Source organism: Castor canadensis, chromosome 7 (genome assembly GCF_047511655.1).
Source record: "Castor canadensis chromosome 7, mCasCan1.hap1v2, whole genome shotgun sequence".
NCBI classification, from domain to species: domain Eukaryota; kingdom Metazoa; phylum Chordata; class Mammalia; order Rodentia; family Castoridae; genus Castor; species Castor canadensis.
In genome coordinates, this window is record NC_133392.1 from 62,167,146 (window position 1) to 62,189,885 (window position 22,740).

The following is a 22,740-nucleotide window of genomic DNA, read 5'->3' on the forward strand; positions in this document are numbered from 1 at the left end:
AGAAGTCTCTTGTCCTTACTCTCTGATGATGGGAAAAGCTGAGCTACCAAGTCACAGACAATCCAGGAGCTCCCTATAAAGGGAGTATGGCCTTTGAGATGGTAGTCATCAGTATTGTCTTAGACGAGGAGGAGTCATGCTCAGAGTTTAATGGAGCCAGCCCTTGCGTTATATCATTTGTAGTTTTATAGCTTGGAGAGCAGAGGAAACAAAACTTGGTTAAAATATGAATAACAGAAGGTCTAATAGGGAGGAGCATCTGGATTTCTCCCAGAGCTGTAGAAATACCGGGTGATAGGAAGCAAGGGGGCAAGTTTCTGTCCAGTCAGAAGATGTATGGCGGGGTAAACATGATTACGTATCATTTCTTCTCAACCTCTATTTTTTTTGCAGTACTGGGGCTTGAACTCAGGGTTTACACCTTGAGTCACCAGCCCCACTTTTTTTGGGGGGATGGTTCTTTTTAAGATAGGGTCTTGAGAATTATTTGCCAGGGCTGGCTTTGAACTGCAATCCTTCTGATCTCTGCCTCCTCAGTAGCTAGGATTACAGGCTAGCACTCAGCTAGGTAATCTTTTAATCATAGTCAACTTAATCACACACATGAACTTTTTATAAGCTCCATCTTTTATATTCTTTTAAGACCTACTTATATACTTTGCACCTTTTCTAAGCTTTCTGGGTTTTGCCCTAGCCTTCTTTTTCCATTTGGAATAATCCTTTAGGACAAAGCGTACAGTATAAAATCTCATCCAAAATCATTTCCTTTTCCCTTTAACTTTTTTCTTCAAAAAATAATTATCCACCTTCCTTCTGTCTCTTTCCTATTTGCTGATTTTTTCTTTTAATGTGCAAAATATTTGAACTTATTTTTTCTAATAAAATATAAATGAAACAGATTAAGATTTTTTGTTTAAATAGCTAAACTTTAAGGTTTCCCTCTGCCCCCACCCCCCCTTTTTTTTCTTTTTTGGTGGTACTGGAGTTTGAATTCAGGGCCTCATGTTTGCTAAGCAGGTGCTCTTACTTCTTGAGCCACTCTACCAGCCCTTTTTTGTGATGGGTTTTTTTTGAGCTAGGCTCTCTCGAACTATTTGCCCAGGCGGGCTTCAGCCTTCAATCCTCCTGGTCTCTGCCTCCTGAGTAGCTAAGGTTACAGGCATGAGCCACCAGTGCCCGGCTATGACACGTTTTATATAAATCCTTTTGGTCCCACAAGAGAAAGAACGCTTGTACATGGGATACCTCAGTTCATTTCCTATCTGAAAGAATGTGACAGACCATAAATTGCCCACTGGACTAAGTGTCTGCCTCTCATAGGTGTTTCAAGCCTTAGGCCAGGAGACAGGATCACCTGCTCATGGTTTCCTTAGTCAGAGTGAATCTTTGGGTATCCCACCAAAATTTCCTGAGTACTAGTGGCCTTTCTAGGGTCTAATCCTGGTGCTTCCACTTTTTCAGAAGCTTGTAGTTGTCTGATGTGAAGTACAAAAGAAATTCTAGTAAAGACAAGCTAGCCCATTCTTGCAAGGATAGATAAGGGCCAGCAGGAGACATTCTCCTAGAGGGGCAGTGGGTGTTTCTGGTAGTCCAGGGGTTCTTAATCTAATTGATCACAGGATAAGGCAAATGGAAAACCTGCCAACTGCCTGGACATTAACCAGTAGCACAAAAGATGTCTGAGGAGAGCAATCAAACTATATTGGATGAAGGTTTCTTCCTTCAGAGCAGGGGGTAGAATGGCAAAAGTCCGACCAAGAGGTAAAAGCAGTAAGGGCACAAAGTGGCAGGTTTGAAAAGCATAGTTCATTAGCATAGGAAAGGCACTTTCAGAGGGGAGAGTGGGTTGTCTCAGCAAGAGGATTTAAGAACAATCACTTCTCCTTTTTTTTTTGAAGTATAAAGGACTTAAAGCGTCAAGTCCCTCCCTGAGACCAGCCTCCATGGAGTAACCAACAGGAGAGCTGTGAAAGAATTATGTGTGCTCTCTGTGCATACAATTACCCATGACCACTTAAGGAAAACACACTGGTGGAGGGATTTTAAAGTACAATGAGAGTATAATGACAGGGTCATGGGCAAAAAGCAACTCTCAAAGTAGCCCAGTTTAACCTGATTAGACCAGAACTTGGCTTTCATTTGGGACCAGGTGCAGGAGGAGGAGTCCAGCAAAGTTAGTTTTGAGGAGGATCTGGCCACATCAGGCCTTCACCTTGTCAGTTCCCACCAGGCCTCCTCCCTATCCGTCAGAGATTAGCTTGCAGCATGTAGGCAAGGCAGCCATGAGAGGGAGAAAGCAGAACTCCCAGTACATACGCCCTGAACCAAGGATTCTGCATGTTAGGGTCCCCTTGCATATCCCCATCACTCATGGCTATCTGCTACCTATCAAATCTACTCCTTTGAAGAGAGAGGCCATGCTGAGTGGCACCAAAGCCTTTTCCACTTTTTAGCTCCATGCAGCCCAGCTGCTAGCTGAATGCAGTCGAATGATGGTCACAGTGGATGCCACATAGAGCAATTATCTTCCAGATCAATTTAGTCAACCACAGAATTTTGAGAAATGATACATTTTTGTTATTTTGAGTTATCAAGTTTTGGAGTAATTTATTTTGCAATAGATAAATTAATATATAAATAAAATGCTCTCTATAATTGTATGTTATATAGTAAATATATACTATGTGTTATTATTACTATTATTTTTGAACCATTTGAGAGGAAGTGGGCATAAATCATGAAACTCAGTCTTTCAGTGTGCATCACAAACCCACAGTACAGTGTCACTTAGGAAGTTTGACATTGTTACAAGATTATTTACTCAGTCCCTATTCAGATATTTTCCCTATTACCTAAATAATGTCTTTGTAGTAATTTTTTCAGTTCCAAGATCCAGATCAGAATGACACATTGCATTTAGTGGTTGTATAGTTACACATAGCTGCATAACAAGTTACCCCAAGCTTGATAGTCTAAAACAATATTTTCCATTTTAGCATTTGTGGATCAGGAATCAGGGTACAGATTCAACTGAGGCTGAAATGGTGTGGCATATCTATAATCCCAGCACTTGGGAGACTGAGGTAGGAGAATTGTAAGCTCCAGGCTAGTATGGGCTACAAAGCAATACCCTGTCTCAAAGCAGATCAAACAAAAGCTCAACTGGGGCCAGCTCTTGTTCTACCCTACTTAGAGATTATGAGCAGGATTGGAGTCACCACAGACTTTTGGACTTGGGGCCTCCGCTCTTTGCAGGCTATTGGCCAAAAGTCTCCCCCATTCTTTGAAACATGGGCCCTTCGGGCCGGCAGCTCAGAATGCTGTGACTTGCTACATCAGAGCAAAAACCAAGCTGGGAAGAGTCAGATGAGAATTCTAGCAGGCAGGGCTCTCAATCTTTTGTCACCTAATCTGAGTAGGGACAGTCTGTCACCCCAATCTGCCAATCACTGTGCTCTTGTCCCTTTCGTCTCTTCTCATCCCGACCAATTGCTTGGCCTTGTTTTGTCGCTGGAATTTAAGAATTACAGACAAATTGTTTTGTAACTGTCAAATTTGTTTTGTAATTGTTTTGTAGCTTGAATTTGTCTACTGTTTCCCACACTGGATCAAAGGGACATGTTTTGGGCAAGAATATTTCTATACAGTGCTGTGTCCTCAAGGCATCCCACCAGGGGCTTTGTCCCATGACCAGTGACATTCATGAATTTCTTGGTGAAGATGGTACTCAAGTTCCCCCATCCTAACCACTCCGCAACTCTGCCTCTGGCTGGAAAGTTCTTTCCATTTTTCAAACAGAGTTTTAAAAAAACGAGACCAATTCTCTTGGTTGAGCAATTGTGGCAAAAGTCGAGCCTGGAGACTATCCTAGGATGAAAGTTTTCAGTGTCCTCGCTCAGACCTTTGCCCTCCACTCCCCATTGGCAAGCAGGATGCCCTTGCTGGAGGTCCACACACTGGCTGTCCTGCTGGTCCACAGCCTGGGGGATGAATACCCTCATATGCTTCTACCTCAGGCCTCAAGGTCTAGCTGGGGCCGTCAGCTCCAAGAACAGGGCTGCAGCGCTGCCCAGCTGCAAAGGTGACATCACACCTAGTGCGTCTGGCGCCCCCTGGAGTTGTGCATACTTACAGTCCTGTTCTTGAAACTGCCGCAATCTCGCCGCAAGTGACCCGGTTGTTTCACTCGTATTTGTCTCGATAGAAGCCCATCTTCTCTACACAGAGGGCAGGACTAAGGCTTGGCTGCCTCTCTGGGCCCCAGTTTTCAATATGCGCTCATCAAGGGATTTCTCAGTTCCACTCGCACCCTCTGCCTCCCCAAACAGCACACAGCCCTGTTCTCTATGTCCTGCTGGGGAGGCCATTTTTGCTTTTGGTGTCTGTTCCCTGTAGGTGCATCACAGACTTCTGGTGATAAAATCCAAAAGTCACTATGTTCCTAGGGGAAAGACTTCTGCCAGCAGGTATAGTTCAATGCAGCTTCCTGACAGATTTGTGAGGTTCCTGGGACAATCCTTCCATCCGAGAAGAGGTAATGGAGTCTGCAGGAAGCCATGAACAAAGCTACTCTCCCCCAAACCTGTTGGAATGCCTAAGGTGGACTGGGGGAGGAGGGAATTCAGGGAACTTTCTGGCAGGCTAATTGGTCTGAATTCTCACCAAATCCCTGGTTTCTACAACTGGCCACAGAACTATTAATATTAGGAGGAAGCACCCAATGAAGTTGTATCAGTCCTATCTGGTTCTGCATCTCCTTCCTTTTTGTAATGTTGAAAATGAAAGAGGGAGGTCAAGTACAGATATCTAGTTTTCCCCTTTTCACTCACAGTGTCTAAACCCTATAGAATGGAACTAAATGTCAGGACCAGTGTCAGAGAGGCCTGATTAGCTCATGAGACTCAGTGCTAGGAGTCAGGAGGAAAGCCCGGCAAGCTAGAATCTACCACAGTCTAGCATATGGCATCTACCAGGATTTCAACAAGTACAGGAGATTCGGTTTGTGTTCCAATTCTGAGCCCCTCACTACGTTCCTGGTGAAACTCGCCTTTGTACCCCAGACCCGGCACTACGCATCTGGCCACTGCCCCCAGGAGGTCAAGGGTCCCACTCGCTCCGCAGCCTTTGGCCAGAGGCGCCAGCTGTCCCAGAGAGTCGGAAGATAATGCCAAGCTACTCGGACTCCTGCTGGCGAGGACCCTCCGAGGATCCTGCATTCGGGGAGCCCTGCTGGAGAAAAAGGAGAAGGGGGGGTGGGTGACCTGTTGCCGCCCAGGGAGGGGATGCGGTGGTCTTTGGAACTCAGCCCCAGAGGGGCGGGAAGATCCTCCCTCCGGCAGATGTGACAGAGAACCCGCGAGGGTCTCTCTGGTGGAGGGGGGAATCGGGCAGGATGAAGCCACGGGGATCTGCACGCAGCCTCTCCCCCCACTACCCACCCGGGGGCCGGGAGCTCCTCCCAGCCTCATCGGGAGGGGTGGGGGTCCCCGGGGACGCGCGGCCGAGGTGCAGCGCACGGAACAAAGACCCAGAGGGGTCCTGGAGAGCGCGGCTCCCCGGGGGCGGGTCCCCTCCCCCTGCTCCTCAGCTCCTCCCATCGTCCCCTTCCTCCCCCAGAGGCCCGGCCAGCATGCAGCCCAAGCTGCGCCAACTTCGCCAACGGTTCCCAAGTTGCCGGGCGCGCAGGGGTGGAAGCTGGGTGGGGTGAGGAAGGAGAGGAGGAGGCGGGGTGGGGGGCTCCCCGGGCGCCTTGGCCGCGGTTCAGGAATCCGCCGCCGCCGCCGCGGGCCGCTCGCCGGCGCGGCGGGAGCGGGGAGGGCGCAGGCAGAACCGTTCGCTCGCTCACTCGCTGCGCAGGACGGCGCCCGCCTGGCGCCGCTTCCTGCCCGGGGAGCTGAGCGGCGGGGCCGCGCCTCCCTCCCTCCTCCCTGGATCCCTCGCTCGCTCCTTCGATCTTTTGCTTGCTCCCTCCGTGCAGCCCCAGGGAGAGCGCAGGGACGGTGGCTCGGGAGTCGGGGCCGCTTCTGCCGGGATCTTCCGAGGGGAGGGCGAAGTCGCGAGCGGATGCTGCCCGCGCTGGACGACAGGCGGTCGGGGAGAATCGGATCAGCCCGCGCCGGAGGAGGCTCGGCCGCCGGGGGTAAGTGGCCGGGAGGAGAGGCCGCCCCGCCGTGCGCCCCCGCCCTCCGCGTCCCCGCGCGCGCGCCAAACTTTGGAAGAAGAAGGGGGCAAGCGGAGGGCAGGAGAGGGAGTTCTGGCTCGGGGTAAACCCCACGCACCCCGATTCACCTCTGCCGGTACACACACCTCGCCACCGCGCAAGCCACAGACAGCGCGTGCAGATCGTAGCACACGCCGCACGCACTGCCTGGCACACGCCGCGAGCCGGAGAGAGCGGCCGTGGGCTATTAAACTAGGACTTATCTTTGTGCCCCTCAATTAAATCCACGGTCTTTGTTGCCCCTGCAACTCCCCGCCTTCCCACTGAAATGAAGCCCCCAAAGCGCCATGGCAGGGGACAGGCTGTCTGGAGTTTGGAAGGTTGTGGCTGGGATGGCCAGTCGCAGGAGTGGGGAAGCAGACATTGCATTCGGTTCTCCGGGACCGGCAGGAGCGGATCTGATGTGGAAACTCGGTGTCTGGGTGATGTGTCGGCGTGCACAGCCCTTCCGGAGGCGAGGCCGGAGACGGAGGGAGTGATTCATAAACTCAGTCCGGCGCGCTGGGGTCTGTGAGCAGAGTGGGAAAGGTTGCAGGCAGTGTGCGCTGGACAGCTGCGCGGTGGCGGTGACAGGGCCTTGGAGGGAAGCAGAGACCCTTCCCCCCAGCGGATGTGCTTCCTCAGAGAGACTTCCAGGGAGCTGGAGATTCCAACCCCCGGTGTGCAGGGTATGGGGAGTTGGGAGTAACCAAGGTCAGGGAGAAACCAGGACTGTCAGGAGACTTATTTTCCTTGCACTTGAAGTTCTGTTTGGCTTCTGCTGCTGATATCCTGGGCCCGTGGATGTTCCGAGGATCTTCTTGGGCCTAGTGTAATGCCTGGCACACAGTAAGATAAGCAGTGAGTAGTCACTTGATGATGGATGGCACCAGTAACTGGTATGTATTATGGACTTGCTATGGGTTCAGTGGGAATCTACAAAGTCAGAATTGGTCTTCCTGGAGAGAAAGAGGCCTTGACCGACTGCAGGGAGACCTGCTCCATGTGTTTGGGGAAGTGACCCAAGTAGCATGTTTCGCTGTGTCTGTGGGCTCACTTTGAGAATTTGAACCTCATCATTGCTGCCCCGCCTCTCAGGGCAGCAGGAAAGTCCCATTTCTGCATCTGGCTAAGCTGGGGGTGAGATGGAGTGGTATTTGGCAGACTCAGTGGGTCTCAGAATGACTAGATCTGTAGCAGAGTGGCTTCCATCAGCCCTGCCCTATGCTGGCTGTAGGGGAGAGGGTGGGTAAGTGGAGACAGCCTTAGGCCACGCTAGTGGATGTGTGCTGAGGCATCAGGACATGTGGCATGGGGGACATCTTTTCTTCCCGCTGGCTCCTGTGGCCTGGCTGGAGATGGGTGTCATGCAGTGACTGTGTCCTCCAGCAGGGGCTTGGCTCTGTGGTGGCAGCAGGTGGAGGGGCAGTCACAGGCCCTGTACTGAGTGTTGGTGTCCATTCTTCTGTGCCAAGTGGTGTGAGTTTTTCAGAGAAGCAGAAGCATCCTGTGTTCTGGGAACTGGCATTGCCAGCAGTTGAGATTGAGAGTATGAAAAGATGTGGGGGTGGCCAGGGTGTGCCACCGAGAAGAAATGTCAGTTCCACTCTTATTCCTGAAGAACTCTGCCTAGGAGCAGTGTGCTTTCCAAGCTTCTAAATGTTGGAATTAGCTTAACATGTGAGCAGCACCCAGGACTGTGCCCCTAGCAGGACAGTGTGTGTGGGGGGGGGTCTGGGCTTGACCACCCCCAATTTCAGGTGGAATGCTCCAGCCAGTCACTTCCTCTGTCATCTTTCCATCTTCATTATACCTTCTGGGAATCAAGAGCTCTATAGGTTATCTCATTAAATCATTATATTCCTGTGAAGTTTGCATTTATTTCTTCTCCTTTTTACAGATTGGGAAACTGAGGTTCAGAAAAGTTTAAGTAACTTTTTCAGAGTCACACAGCTGATGAGAGACAAAGCCAGGATTTGAACCTGGAGAGTCTGACTCCAGAATGGTGCTGTCTCCACCAGCCTGGCTGACTGTGAGGTCTCTACTAGGTCTCCATGGCAACAAGGAAACAGCTCTGGTGCTGCTTTCTATCCTGGTGTTGGGGCCTCTGACCGACCACATCCCTCTTTTTCCCACACTTCTGCTGAACCTGGGTTCTATCATAGGCTGTGAGAATCAAAGACTGGGGTTACCAGGCTGCCACAGGCGTCTATGTGGATCTGGAAATAAGGAGACAGCAGAGGTTTGGGGGCGAATGTAAAAAGGTGTTGCAGTAATTCCCAAGAGAGATGATTCACTGTCTCTCTGAGAAGAGACAAAACCTCCACTTGCAACGGGAAGAAGCGCTAATAGCCGACCCTCAAATGGCTCACTATCTTCCTTCCCCTCTTTGGTCTCACCAGTCTAATCTATTACCTGGGAGAGCAGCCCTCACTTGCTGCTTCCTGTTGTCACTTACCTGGTAAATACAGGGGACCATGTCACTCCTGTCCTTCCCACCCAGTCATGTGTCCTAGAGAGCTGGCCATGTCTGATCATCAGAAGGAACAGGTGGAGCAGAGCCAGGGTAGCCAGGGGAGGTGACAGCTCTAGCTCACCTGGTCCCCAGCTGTATTTCTGCACCCATGGCTCACAAAAGGACTGAAACCTGTTGGTTCCACTGTACACAGGAGAGAATGAAGCTCCAGGGGGAACAGCGAGTCTGAGGTTACGAAGCTGGGGAACTGCAGCTCTGCTTCTCTGGTCGCTTCTGCAGGCCCCAAGGCTGGGCAGCTGTGATTTCATTCTGGCTGGTGTTCTAACCCCCAAGGGCTGCAAGAGGTTGCCTCTGCTGGGGGTGGGGCTCCCTGCCCCCAGCCCAGCCCATGTCATCCACCCCAGAGCCTCTGATTCAGGTATCCGTGGTACAAGAAAAGCTTGTGCGCTTAAAAAGAAGCAAGGAGCTTGGAGGAGCCCACCTGGGTGAGTCCCGAGAGCCTTCACAGTGCCAAGTTACAGAGATCCTGAAGCTCGCTGCTCCTTCCTGGCGGATTGAACTTGCTGTCCAGGAGGGAAGTTGGGAGCCTGAGTGTGGGGAGGAGCTGCCCCACCTGAGTGAGGGGCAGGGACTATTCATCCCAGTGCCCCATACCTGGGACAGACTTGGGATCATCATTAGGTGATGGGTGAAGCCCTGGAGGGGCTATGAAAGCCTCTGCTGGGAATTCACATTGCATGGGAGCTAAGGCTGTTTTTGCTGCCAGGCAACTAAGACACAGAGGTCTCTGGCTTACTGAAATCACACAGCCCAAAAAGAAACAGTGTTCCTCTTCATTCCTTAAACAGAAATGATATTTATCACCTTTTCTTCTTGGAGGCCTAAAGAGATGATAGAATGCTGCTTGTCCTGCCCTGAGCCTGTGCATTCCACAGATGGGCGTGGGGTGGCCCTGGCAGGCCCAGACAGTTTCTTCTGCCTCTGTCTCCATTGCCTCAAATCTGGCCCATTGCTCCTGGTCCCCTGCCAGTGTGGAGGAGGAGGCAGACCACGGGGAGCCCCTGAGCCAGGTAATTTCTGTCTCCAGTTCCCATATCCCTCTTCCTGTGTGCCTCCCGCTCCCCCAAAAGATGGCTCTGTGCTGGGAAACCTTGGGTTTCTCTGGCCCCTGGGAAATTTACCACTGGGCCAGAAAGGACTCCATGAAAAGGATATGGAGGGAGGGTGGAAAATCAACAAGCCTGTTCCCAACTCAGCCTCTGCTGAATGCCACAAGTAAACAGCCACTTGTGGGTCAGTCTGGGATGTTCTTATTCAGCCTCCCACAGTTACACCTGCCCCCTCCCCACCCGGCTCCTCCCTCTTGACTCTGGGAGACTCAAAAGTCAGGGGGCACACCCTCCATTGGTCAGTCTGTGGTGGCCAGGTTAGGAAGAAGATGTGGAGAAAATACAGGCTCAGAGCTCCAGCTCAGCTCTGTCTGGGTAAGTCCTTGCTTGGGGAAAGCAGTTGGTTGTTGAGTTTGACTTTGATGGTGAGGACTTCTCTCCAGCTTTGTGGCATCTGAAGGAACTCTGCATGTTTTTGGCAGTACTAGGATTTGAATTCGGGGCCTGGCAATTGCTAGGCAGGGTTTTACTACTTAAGCCACTCCCCCTCCCCGCCCCCGGCCCAAAACTTTACATCTTAATCATTGCTTGAGGACGAATGGACCACCATTCGTGAGTGTTCTGAGTGTTCTGGGAAGCTTCTTTGCTTTGGGCTGGAGGCCTTGTTAGCTCAGGCCAGGGTGGTGGCTGTGTGGGGTCAAACACCATTAACATTTCTATGTTTTTGAGATAGGAAGCAAGCTGTCTGTCACTTACTAACTGTAGTTTGTTTGGTGACTAACCCTAAAACTCACCACGACCTGAGAAGGTAGAGACAGAGTTCTAGGTGGGGGCAGCTCATGAATGAGCTGGAGTGGCCCAGGGACCTGTTATATGTGACTCTGAGTTCCCCCAGAACTCTCTGGGGTCTGGGACGGGGCACTGCCTGAGAGCTCTGGGATCTTGGCCACATTGTCGCAAGACAATGCCAGGCTACTGGAGAAGGGAGTTCTGGACTGAGCCCCACATAAGTCCTCGCCCCTCTTGCTATGGGATCGAACCCAGAGCCTTGTCCATGCTAGGTAAGCACTCTTTCTGTGAGCTGCATCCCCTGCCCCATCTTGCAGCCTTGATGGGAGAAGGGCTGGTGGGCTAGACTGTCCAACCACATACTCAAAGACCAGCCCACACATCACTGTGGGCAAAAATGCATAAGCGTACACACGTACGCACACACTCGGATAGAATGTTACAGTGAAGAGCCAGACATTCAGGTGCACATTGAAACCTTTACAGGCACAAAGGCATGCATGCACTCCAAGACACACACATTTGAAAGGGAAATTATGTAATGGTTAAGAACACAGATTCAAAAGCCAGATGTCTGCCATAATGCTTAGGGGCTGTGTGACCTTGGATGAGCTACTTAACCTCTCTGGGCCTTAGTTTCCCAGTCTATAAGACTGGTGGAGTGGCTCGAGTGGTAGAATGCCTGCCTAGCAAGTGTGAGGCCCTGAGTTCAAACCCCAGCCAAAAAAAATCAAAAAAAGACTAGTAGTCTTCTGTAGCCTACTGTTGTGAGGTTTAGAAGTACAAATAGTGAGACTGTATATGTTGTGTGTTATTGCTATTATCTATCACACAGCCTCTGCCCAGCTATTCACAGACCTGAACGTACCAGGTGTTTCAGAGACTCCCACAATGTGTTAATCACTTGACACTTTTTGGGCCCTCATTCTCCAGAAAGCACGACATTCCCTGTACTAGATTCTAATTAGATTGGTTTTTTTGTTGTTGTTTATTTATTTAATTATTTTTTGGCGGTACTGGGGTTTAAACTCAGGACCTTGCACTTGTAGGCAGGTGCAGTACAACTTCAGTCATGTCCACAGTGCACTAATTAGAATTTACTAGGAAGACAGTCTCATCTCCCTCAGGAAGATCATTATCTTAAATAATGTGTGTCCTGTCCCAAGAGTTAGGGGAACTCCCTTTAACAGCAGGAGTTTTCCAAGTAGGTTCCGTAGAGCCCTGAGTTCGAGTTCAGCAAGGGAACCCTTAGAGGCCTGATAATGGGTAGAGTGAAGGGGCTGCAGGCTCAGCTCCCGCTTATCTGTGTCACGTTGGACTTGCAAGGGAAGTTGTGGTTCATAGGCCGTGTGCCAGCACTGTCTGCATGTGGCTGGGCTTTGGTCCTCTGTGTGCACAGTCCTGTTCACACATGCCACACCGAGGGTGCCTGTGGCAGCCCGCACACTACCTGAGAACTGGCCCCGGCCCTCCTGCCCTCCTCCCTGCTCCCCTTGCCCTTCCTCGCCAGCTGCCTCACCATCTGCAGGATTCCAGAAAGTTAACGTGTTTGAGCCAAAGCAGTGCTATCTGAGGAAATATTTTGAAAACAAACGGCCACCCTCTGGCTGTGACAGTGCTGAGTTTCAGAAAGGAATTTCACAACTCTGATCACACGGGCAGGGCTGTGGGTGTCTGGCTGTCTCTGGGGACAGTTGGACTGCCAGGGACAGAGAAGCCCAAGCACCTGGTCTTCAGGGATGCACATGTTTGAAGAGGTCCCCAGATCAGAAACCTGCAATCAGCGTGTTACCAGGGGGCTTCACCTCCTTATCCTCCCCGGACGTGGAGTCAAACCCCTGTGGCCACCAGGATCAAGGAGCCCAGCTTGTTTTATTCTGAGAGATGCTGTTTCTTTGTCATGTCTTCCTTCTGGGGTACTTGGCTCAGCCTGGGAGCAGAACCCACAGTGGGCAATAGTTACAATGGCTGGCATCTTCTGGGTCTCCCCTCGCTGACTTCTCACAGGAAGATCCCGAGGTTGCTGTCCTCATCACCACCTTTCTGTAGGCTAAGCTGTCCAACCCCATGCTGGAGAGCACAGAGCGGGGCCTGTGCTCTTACTCCTGCTACAAGCATGTAGCACTTTGTGTGTGTGTGTGTGTGTGTGTGTGTGTCGCTGTGGACACTGCAAGTAGAAGTATGGGCTGGCATTTCAGATAACCAGCTTTGTAAGGCCTGGCACTGTTCCAGTGGTTTAAGTGAGCAAGGGGGACCTGGCACATCAGGGCTCTGTCTTCTAGCAGGATAGAGCCCCACCCTGGAGGGGTGGTTGCCTAGTGACTTCCATGTGCCCTGGGATCTTTCCCCAGCCCCGACTTGGACTCTGAGTCTTCATTTCCCAGGGCACCCAGCCTGCTCTCAGTAGCTTTCCAGGTGTCCAGGCCACTCCCTCTACCTTTCTTTCCCTTCAGCTTGGATGTCACCTTCTCTGGGAGCCTGGCTAGGTGACCCTTCTTGCAGCTGCCTGCCATCCCATTCATCAATGTTACCCTAAGGCAGGGCAGTCCTGTGGTCTGTGGTCTCTGCTGGATAGTGAGGGCACGACAGCATCTGCCATGTTCACCTGTGTCCCCAGTGCTCAGCACTGCCCCAGGCTTGCAGTGAGTGCTGTGCCTGAGTGAAGGAGTGGGCAGTAGATGTGAGGCAAGGTGTTTAGGGATCAGCTGGCTGGAGGATGGGACAATCCAGTCCATGATGCTCCTGTTAGGGAGTTGTCCACGTGGTGAATGGTAATGGTAGCTTGTAGGGGACAGGAAGAGTGGGACTCTGGACACATGGTCTCTTGAGGTCATTTTCCAGTAAACACTGGGCTGGGATGCTAAAGATGGGCCTGAAGCCGGGGCCCATCCTACCCTGGCTGCCACTACCCAGGTCCCCCTTTGCATCATACAGCTGCAGGATGGTTGCACCCTGGGCCCACTACCCAGCCCCACCATCCAGTGTGCTTCCCAGTCCTGTCACCTTGTGGACAGCTCGGTCAACCCCTCCAGGGTCCAATCTTGACCCTAAGGCAGTGAAAGCCTCCCCAGGTAAGTTGTTTCCCTGAGGGAGAAGGAGCCCCACTTCTGGCTGCTGTGGGAAGGAGAGGGGAGCTGCTCTGCTAGCCAGCTGCAGCCCTCGCAGAAGTGTGGAGACCATGTGCTGGCACCTTGAGCATCACCTGTTCAGGTACCGTGTGCCTGGTCCTGCCCAACAGCGCTGGGGCTAACTGGAGATCCTTTCCTGCTACAAAGGAGAGGAGGTGGACTCCAGTGAGCAGCCTTGAGTTCAGCTGTGATGAGCTCTCAAAGGTGGACTTGGGGGAGGGCCTGGGGAAGGCTTCACGCAGGAAAGCTGGCCAAAGGCACCCAGATGCAAGAGTTGAGAGCAAAAGCAAGGACGGTTGGACTGAACTATAATTTGTAGGATGCACGAAGAAAAGAGAGAGATGCAGCGTGATGGAGTTGCGGTTATGTGTTCAGTCTCTGGAGCCAGGCTGCCTGCTTGGGAACCCTATGCCCCGCAGTGACTGAGGGACCATAGCCAAGTTGCTTAGCCTCTCTGCCTCAGTATTCTCCTAATGGCACTCGCCATGTGGGGGTGATATGAGAATAAAATGTTTCTCTACGAGTGCTTAGAGCAGCGCCTACACACGCATCAAGAAGGGGCAGGCAGTTTTGTGTACAGTTTTATATATATGTATATGTATTTATAGCTCCTTGTTGCTGGGAAATTGAAGACTATGTATCTTTTTTAATTTTTACTTTATTCATATGTGCATACAATGTTGGGTCATTTCTCCCCCCTTCCCCCTCCCTTACCCCCCCCTGCCGTATTTTTTTTTTAAATGCATGTAGGAAAGTGAATTGAAGTCATATCATACCTGCCCTGGGATGTCACACATACTGTCTGCTTAGCACCTACATGTGCCAACTGCATAACATTCTTACTAAGCCTCATCCATCCAACCTAACAAGTTGTTAGCAATGTCTGCATTTTATTTTATTTACTTATTGTTTTTGGTAGCTCTGGGTTTTGAACTCAGTGCCTCACGCTTGCTAGGCAGGCACTCTTACCATTTGAACCACTCCACCAGCCCTTTTTTTGTGATGGGTTTTGTTGAGATAGGGTCTGACAAACTATTTGTCCAGTGCTGGCTTTGAACCACAATCCTCCTGATCGCTGTCTCCTGAGTAGCTAGGATTGTAGGCATGAGCCACCAGCACCCGGCTCAATGTCTGCATTTTAGATGGGGAACTGAAACCCAGAGGGGCAAAGTAGGCTGTCCAAGCCATTCAGCCAGGGGAACTCAGACCAGACATGACACCCAGGTCTGTCTGCATTTTATTTTATTTACTTGTTATTTTTGGTGGCTCTGGGTTTTGTCCTCCTTCACAGTGGAGAGGTGACCAAGGTAGCATGGGGCTGAGCCCAGGGCTGGAAATGTAGTGAGAAACAGAGCATGGATGCTGGTAGTTGATGCTGTCTTGGGGCAAAAAGGACAGGAGATGACAGGGGAGAGATGCCAGGCAGCCTGGAGGGCAGGACTGTCTAGAGCCCACAACACACAGCTTACCATTCATAGTCTGGGCAAGCCATTGAGTCATTTGGGGAAAACATGATGTCATGAGTCTCGTCTGCCACCCATCTGCCAGTCTGTCCCTCCTTAGTGTCCTGGTGACCTCAGTGTCCACTTCCTGCCCTGGGTTTCCCTCCCCAGCTGCTGTCTCCCACCTTCCCACCTCCCCTTCCAGCCCCACTCACACACTGCTGGAGCAGAAGCTTCTGATGGATGTAAAGTGATTGCAGAAGGACCTCCACACCAGGCCCTGGGTCAGAATTCTGGGCTGGAGGGTGGGGGGCGGGGGGAAGCTCAGGAGCCTGGCCAAGGTTTTAGAGTTGCTTTTCCTTTGAGAATGGCACCTGTTCTCTTGTTGAAATTGGTTTTTAAATTGTGAACCTGGTTGAGCTGTGCACCCAGCAGTATTCCTGGTCCTAGAGGGGATTAAGAAAGTAGCATTCCTGGGTGTGAGAGCTCTTTTGTTTTAAGTATCCTTGGGCCAAGTGCTTTATTTGCATCAATTTGATTGCATAAAGGTAGTCCTATTTTGCAGATGCCAACAATGAGGCCCAGAAAGGTTAAGTGACTTGTCCACAGTCACATAGCCAAAATTCAAAGCTATTGTCATCCAACTCCAGATGTGCTCTTTAGTCACTCACTCTGCCATCCAGCCCCAAATGAAGTCATCTGAGAAGTAGAGCAGGTAGATTGAGTATTCTTAACCTGTGCCCGGTGCATTGTGCAGTACAGAAAATGCCAGGGCAGTTTCCATCCTGAAGACTGGGGTTGTGCAGAGGTGGCACAGAGCACCCAGCTTCCTTGGCTGTACAAACCCTGCAGATGTGGCTGTCGTGGCTGGGAGGTTTCTTGAAACCCCTGCTGACTCTCTCTGGAAGGAGCTTGAGGACTCAGAGGGATGCCTGTTCTGGTACTGATGGGCCAGACCTGAAAAAGGAGTGTGAGTCAAGCCAGGGCCAAGTGCCAGCTTCCTTGGCTCAGTCTGTGTGCACAGGATACCAGGCCTCTGCAGCTGCTGCCGCTATTCCCAGCTCTCAGTAACTGCCACCCTCAGCCAGGCAACTGGGGAGGAGGCGCTGTGGCAGCCCTGTGCAGAATGGCAATCTCACACCTCCCACAGCCTTGCAAGAGGGGCTCATGTAGCCCCATTTTCCAGGCGAGGACACTAAGGCTGGGAGTTTTCTGGCCGCCTGAGCTCCCTCAGCTGGAAAGAGGAGGAGGGGCCAAGACTCAAGTTCTCCTGCAGAATGAGGGACAGAGAGCCAGTTTCTTTCTGGAGGTGGCAGGGGCCAGCCTGCCCTGACACCGAGCGGCACTGCCTGTTCTCTCCTCTCTGTCCTTACACTTCTGACTCACTCTGAAGTCACTGGGTGCCTGTGTTTGGGGCAAATGACCCTCTGGGGTGAGAGAAAAGCTCTCATTTCCCTCAGGAGATGAATCACAGGCTCTTCCTGGGGCACTTTGAAACCCTAGGGGCCCTCCCTAGGCTTTGAAGGGGAGGTCTCTTCTCCACCTGAGGCCCAGCACCACCCTGGCCCTAGGATGCCTCTCTGCAGAAGGGCTGGAAACAACAGCCTCCACAAGAGGCTGGGGTGATTACCCAGCATGCAGCACACTGCCCTTGGTCCCGATGGACAGGTACTGCACAATCTTCCGGAGGTCTGCAGGTCTGGTTTAGGATTTTGCTTTTGTCTCTGCTTAAATTCAATGACTTTTCCAAAACAAGAGAGTCTTAACTGGCTGGGTGCTGGTGGCTCATGCCTGTAATCCTAGCTACTCGGGAGTTAGAGATCAGGAGGATGGAGGTTCAAAGCCAGCCTGAGCTAATAGTTCATGAGACACTATCTTGAAAAAACCCTTCACAAAAAAATGGCTGGTGGAGTGTCTCAGGGTGTAGGTCCTGAGTCCAAACACCAGTACTGCAAAACAAACAAACAAACAAACAAAAACTAACTTTAAAGGAAATTTGCCTCTATCTCTATAGGGAGAAACTGGTACCTGCTTTTATTTTTATTGTTAGTTTGCTTAAATTTTATAATAAGTAATACATGTCTATAGTGCAAAGTTGAAAAGGTAAAAAGATACATGCTGAACTCTTTTCAGTGTCCAGCTCAGACACTCAGGACCCTGCGCACGAGTAGCCAACTATACATACTTTTATGTGAGTAAGCTGCTCCTAAATTGTCCAGTTTTATTTTATTTCATTTTATTGTGGTGTTGAGGATCAAACCCAGTGCCTTAACTCATGCTGGGCAAATGCTTTTCCACTGACTGGACAGTCTTGTCCGGTTTGAAGTCAATTAAAATCCTACTCTGTTGGGCTCCCTGCTCTACTATTAGGTAAACCGAGGCACAACCTGCAAAACAACAGGCCTAGAAATAGCACCAGAGGCCCCTGCAGAGTCCAACTCTGCCCAGGACTGTTATTACGATAATTACCTATGATCATTGCTAAGTGGCCGCCTACAGCCCCAGCCCTCAGAAGTCACCTTCCACCCCGCCCACAGAGACCAATGAAGGCAACTACCTCCCTCACCCTTTCTTGCAGCTTCTGGGAGCCAGCCCCAGCCCATCCACTCAGCTCTCAGGCATAGCTCTCTCCAGGCTCTGGTCAGCCCTGTGCTCCCAGCTGCCCCTTCTTCCTCTTGTCCTGCAGGGCAGGGAGCCACAGCTGGGGCTCAGAGCCTTTCAGGGTGACCTGACTTGACACAGGCTGCCTCTTGGCCACACTGTATATTCAGAGTCCTCTAAGCTTGATTTAAAAAAATGAAAACCAAAGTCCCCATCCACCAACTGGCCCCAGCTACTTGTTGAGAAGGGAGGCTCCCTTCCTTAAGGTGAATTCTACCTGGCACCAGCTACTGCCATCCAGTTTATAGGCAGCAATCCTGTGAGGTCCTGTTGCCTTCCCTGTTTGACAAAGGAGGAAGGAGCCCAGAGAAGTCATCCTGTTGCTCAGGTCACTTGGTAGAAAGTCGCCCAGCTGGAAACTCAACCACTAGTCCAGCATTGTCAGGCTTCCCAGCAGGGTGCCTGGGGCTCAGCTCAGTCATCAATTCACTTCTTCCACAGGGTGACCTTGCTGTCCTCATAGCCTGTTTAATAACAAGACTGGTACACAGTGTGGCCACACCCTTTACTCTGTGAGAGGCATTCTAAGAGCTTACACACAGCCATATTTAGTCCTCCGCACCTCAGTACAATAGGGCTGACTCTGTACCCTTTTTGCAAATGTGGGGCTTAGGTGTGTGAGCTTGTATGATGAGAACTCTCTCCACCTTTGTTAAATGGTTTAAGGACAGCAAAGGAGTAACCTGGAGGGCTCCTCCCACACCAAAGGACAGCTGTCCTGCCACTTCTCTGTCTAGTTTTTGAAGATGGCTTCCCAGGGACCCATGTTCAGTGGCTCAAAAATCAGGAGTACTCAAGACACAGCAAGTAATGTCTGAATTCCTCCCTATGTCTGACCTTGGGGGCCCAGTGTCAAGGGAAGTTCAACCACATACCAAGCACATATTCCCCTCTTCCTGCCTCCCTACACCCTTCCTTCCTTCCTTCTTTTCCTTACACACTTACTCAGCACTGTGTGGCAACAGCACACGCAGGTTACCTCTACACAAGGTGAAAAATGATAAGGAGAGGAGTGTACAGTCAGTGGCCCTGCCCTTCGTGTCCTGGCCTCCAGTCTCCTGCTGGGTGAGCTTGGGCAGGTCCCCAAATCTCTGTTTCTTATGCAGACAATGAAGGAGAGGATGTTGGGAAGGATCCAGCCTGCCCACCAAGCTGGTGTGAAAATTGGGAGACACAAAGGGCTTTCCAAGGAGTGAAGATGCCAGGTGTGTATGGGAGGGATGAGCATCAGTCCCCTGGGATTGAGATGGCTGTGGTGTAGGATCAAGAGTGGCTGTTGGAACATGTGGGGTTTGACCTCAGCATTAGTGCTCAGTAGAATTTGGGTAGTACCCACCATGGGCTAGTGGCTGCCTTCCCTCCCTTCAGGACAGCCTTCCCTTGTCTGCAACACTACACAGAAATAGACCCTCAGTTTTGAGTGTTCTTTAAGCAGTGACTTTATTGGTTTCTTGTTTGTTGGTTTGTTTGTTTGTTTGAGACAAGGTATCCTTACAATCTTTCTACGTGTTGGGATTATAGGCAGGGGCCTCCATACTGGGCTATTTGTTTATTTATTATTTTGCAGAACTGGGGCTTGAACTCAGAGCCTGCACCTTCCACTCCACCAGCCCTTTTTTTGTGAAGGGTTTTTTTGAGATAGGGTCTTGAGAACTATTTGCCTGGACTGGCTTCGAACCACAATCCTTCTGATTTCTGCCTCCTGAGTAGCTAGGATTACAGGCATGAGTCACCAGCACCTGGCTATTTATTGTTTTATGATAATGATAGATGCCCAATATGTGAAATTCAAGTACAACAGCTAGAGAAGAATACAACATATCCCCAGTCCCACTGCAAGATATAACTGGTTAGCTAGTTGGTCTACCTGCTTGTAGACACCTCACTAGGCACAGATACATGGGTGGACAGTGGAGAGAAAGAAGATTGCATGTGGGGAAAGTTCACAATTTAGAAAAAAAATTTATTTTATTTATTTATTTTTATTCATATTTGCATACAATGTAAAAAAAAATTTTTAAGTCAGTATCTTGCTATGTAGCCCAGGCCGAACATGGCAATCCTCCTGCCTCAGGCTCCTGAGGTGTTGTATATGCCACCACACCTGGCTGAATGTGCACAATTTAATTTAACTTTAGGCCAGTATGGTAAAGATGTGTCTGCCCTGAAAGCCACACTTGTCATCTATTCATCACCTACCTGCGTGGCTGCATGGGGCAGGGCCGCTCTCATGCGGAGTGAGATCTTCAGAACCTCTCCAGTCAGGCAAATTACAAAAGAGGAGCCCATCTCAATGAGTAGTACATTGAGATGGCTTAGAACGCTCTCTAAAATGCTGGTTTTAAACCTTTTCACCCAAAACTTAGACACATACACACACACACACATGACTGAAGCAAGTCTCATAATTATTGAATTATCCTTATTACCCACAAGGCACTCTACTATTTTCTACTTTACACAATACTGTTCTATTGCCTGACCTACCAAATTGGTGATACAACCTTTGGTTTGAAAAACCTCTTTAAAGAATGGAGGTTTTTAATTCTTCGTGAGCATCAGACTGACCTGCAGAGCTGCTGGAAGCAGCTTGCTATGGTCCCCTCCCCCGCCACGTGGCGTGAGGATTGCATTTCCACTAAGTCTTCAGGGAATGTTGCTTCTGCTGGCCTGGGACCCCGCTTCGAGACCAGCTCTCCTGGACTGTTTTGAGACACTGTGGCCATCGGGGCGTTGCTTTACTGAACAGATGAGATCAACAGTCAGCACAAGAAGGGGGCATGGTAGAGGTTGTGAGGCTGCAGGCCTTTGTCACCACCCTGCTAAGGTCTAGCTCCCATTATTTGTGCAAAGTGCTGAGTGCAGCAAAGGTCTGCTGAGCAAAGGGACATTTATGCCCAACCCTAGTTAAATTACCTGCCTCTCAAATCCCAAACCCACAGAACATAAAACCCTCCCAGCCTCTTGGAAAACACTGTTCTTCTAAAGGCCATGAAAGGCGCCATTTACCAAGTGATTTCACCTTTCTGTTTTTCTAAGGGGGTGAAGGTAGTCAGGCATGACTGCCCCATGGGGAAGGCGCTCCCTCTGGCTCTGGCTGGGGTCTGGTGGGGTTCACTTGCTGTCCCTGGCTTCCCAGCTGTCCCCTCTCTTGGCATTGCAGCCTGCCAACTGGTCTCTCCATCCAGGGGACGCTCAGCCCCCATCCCTAGTCCTCTTCCACAGCCCAGGGCCCCCACGCGCCCCCTTGGCCCCTTGCTAGCCTGCAGCCCTCCACAAGCCAGCTCAGCTGGGAGCAGCTCTGCTAGGGAGGAGAGTGTCAAGTGGGCACAGAGCCCCTCTGTTCCGGTAACAATGGCCCGTTGATGACTAGATTCGACCCCCTCAGTCCCTGCACTGGACTTTGGAGAGGAGAAAGGACTCCAGTCCCCCCAACCCCCACCCCGGGCAGCCGTTTCTGGGTGTGAGGATAACTTGGAGGCCTCAGCTTCTGTCTGTCCACAGAACCTCTTTCTTCCTCATTCTCTGGACCCTGATGCAGCAGTGCGAAGCCCTCCTCCCTTCCGTCTCCTCCCAGGGCCCCTGCAGGCCCAGGAGTTGTTCAGTTCAGTCCAACCCAACAAACATTCATTGACCCGTGCTTAGACATGAGGTTTGGTGTTAAATAGCTGTGGGGAATAATGAGAATAGCTGCTAACAGGAATTCCAGCACTTTTTACAGTTACTCACCCCCCAAACCCAGCTGCCCAGCCGTCATCATCCTCCTCCCACCCCCTGCCCAGCTGTCCAGAAGTCATTCTCATGCCCAGCTGGGATTAAATAGCCCTGACCTCCTGACAGACACTGTGCTAGCATTTAACTTATAGCGCCCCACAGGACGAAGCAAGAGCTTATGGGAAGCTAAAATGTGGCCCTCAGAGATGTCTGGATGCAAATCCCCCTGCACCATATGTTTATCTACATGGTAGAGGGCTTTGCAAATGTGATTATGTTTTCTGGAGATGAGATTATGATTTTGAGGTGGGGAGCTCCTGGATTATCCAGGTGGCCCTAACTAGAACGACAGCACCCTTATAAGAGGGAGGCAGAGGGTGATTTAACTACAGAAGAGTGTCAGAATAATGCATTCTGGGAGACACCGCTGGCTTGGCTGGCTCTGAGATGGAGGGAGGGACCAGGAGCCATGAGAAGCAGGAACCTGTAGAGGCTGGGAAAGATAAGGGAACTGATTCCCCCCCTGGCACCTTCAGAAAGAACCCAGACCTGCAGACATCCTGATTTTTGGGCGATCACAGACTTCTGCTGTTCAGAATGTCAGATCATAACTAACTTGTGGTAAGCCACTACATTTGTGGCAAGTGCGTCACCAAACAACGTGTTCCTGAAACAGTACATTTCTAACCCTGTTTTACAGATGAGCACAAGGAGATCAGGCAGATGCCCAGGGTCACTCAGGTAATGAGTTACCTGGCTGGAAGAACCCAGGCATGTCCCACCCCTTGTATGTTGCTCTGTCCACCTCACCACACTCTTTACAGCCAGACAGGCATGAGTTCCAATTCCAGCTCTTCTTGTTCTGTCCTTGTGTCCTCTGCTAATGCCAAGGCCTGTTTATCCAGGGAAGGCTGTAGGGTGATGAGGAGGGGAGACCAGTTGGAAAGATGGGATGGGCCAGGTTGCCCCAGCTAGAGGAGTTTAGGTTTGATTTTGGAAGAATGGATGAACTCCCTTTTGCTCTCCCTGACCATGAGGCTGGCACTTCTGCATGAAGCTCCTGTTTACTGTTCAGAGCTCCCCACAAGGAGCCCCCAAACTTTAACAGACCCCAGGAGAGCCCCAGTTGGCTCTGCAAAAGCCAGAATTGACTAGCTTGCTCTTCTGTCCCAGGATAGCCATTTCTGCTCCACTTCACTGACCCCTCTCGCTCTTTTTTGCA

The 22,740-nt window shown here is 50.8% G+C and overlaps 1 protein-coding gene across 2 annotated transcripts in view; it reads left to right on the plus strand.

Annotated features, from left to right (window-relative positions):
* Positions 1-5,809: 5,809 nt before the first annotated feature.
* The window catches only part of Chst3 (carbohydrate sulfotransferase 3), a 37,507-nt gene continuing 20,576 nt past the window's right edge, over positions 5,810-22,740 (plus strand). The window contains exon 1 of one of the 2 annotated variants that reach the window (XM_020161743.2): positions 5,810-6,139. The gene's annotated coding sequence lies outside the window, so the exon portion shown is untranslated. The other variant, XM_074079083.1, reaches the window with a different exon arrangement.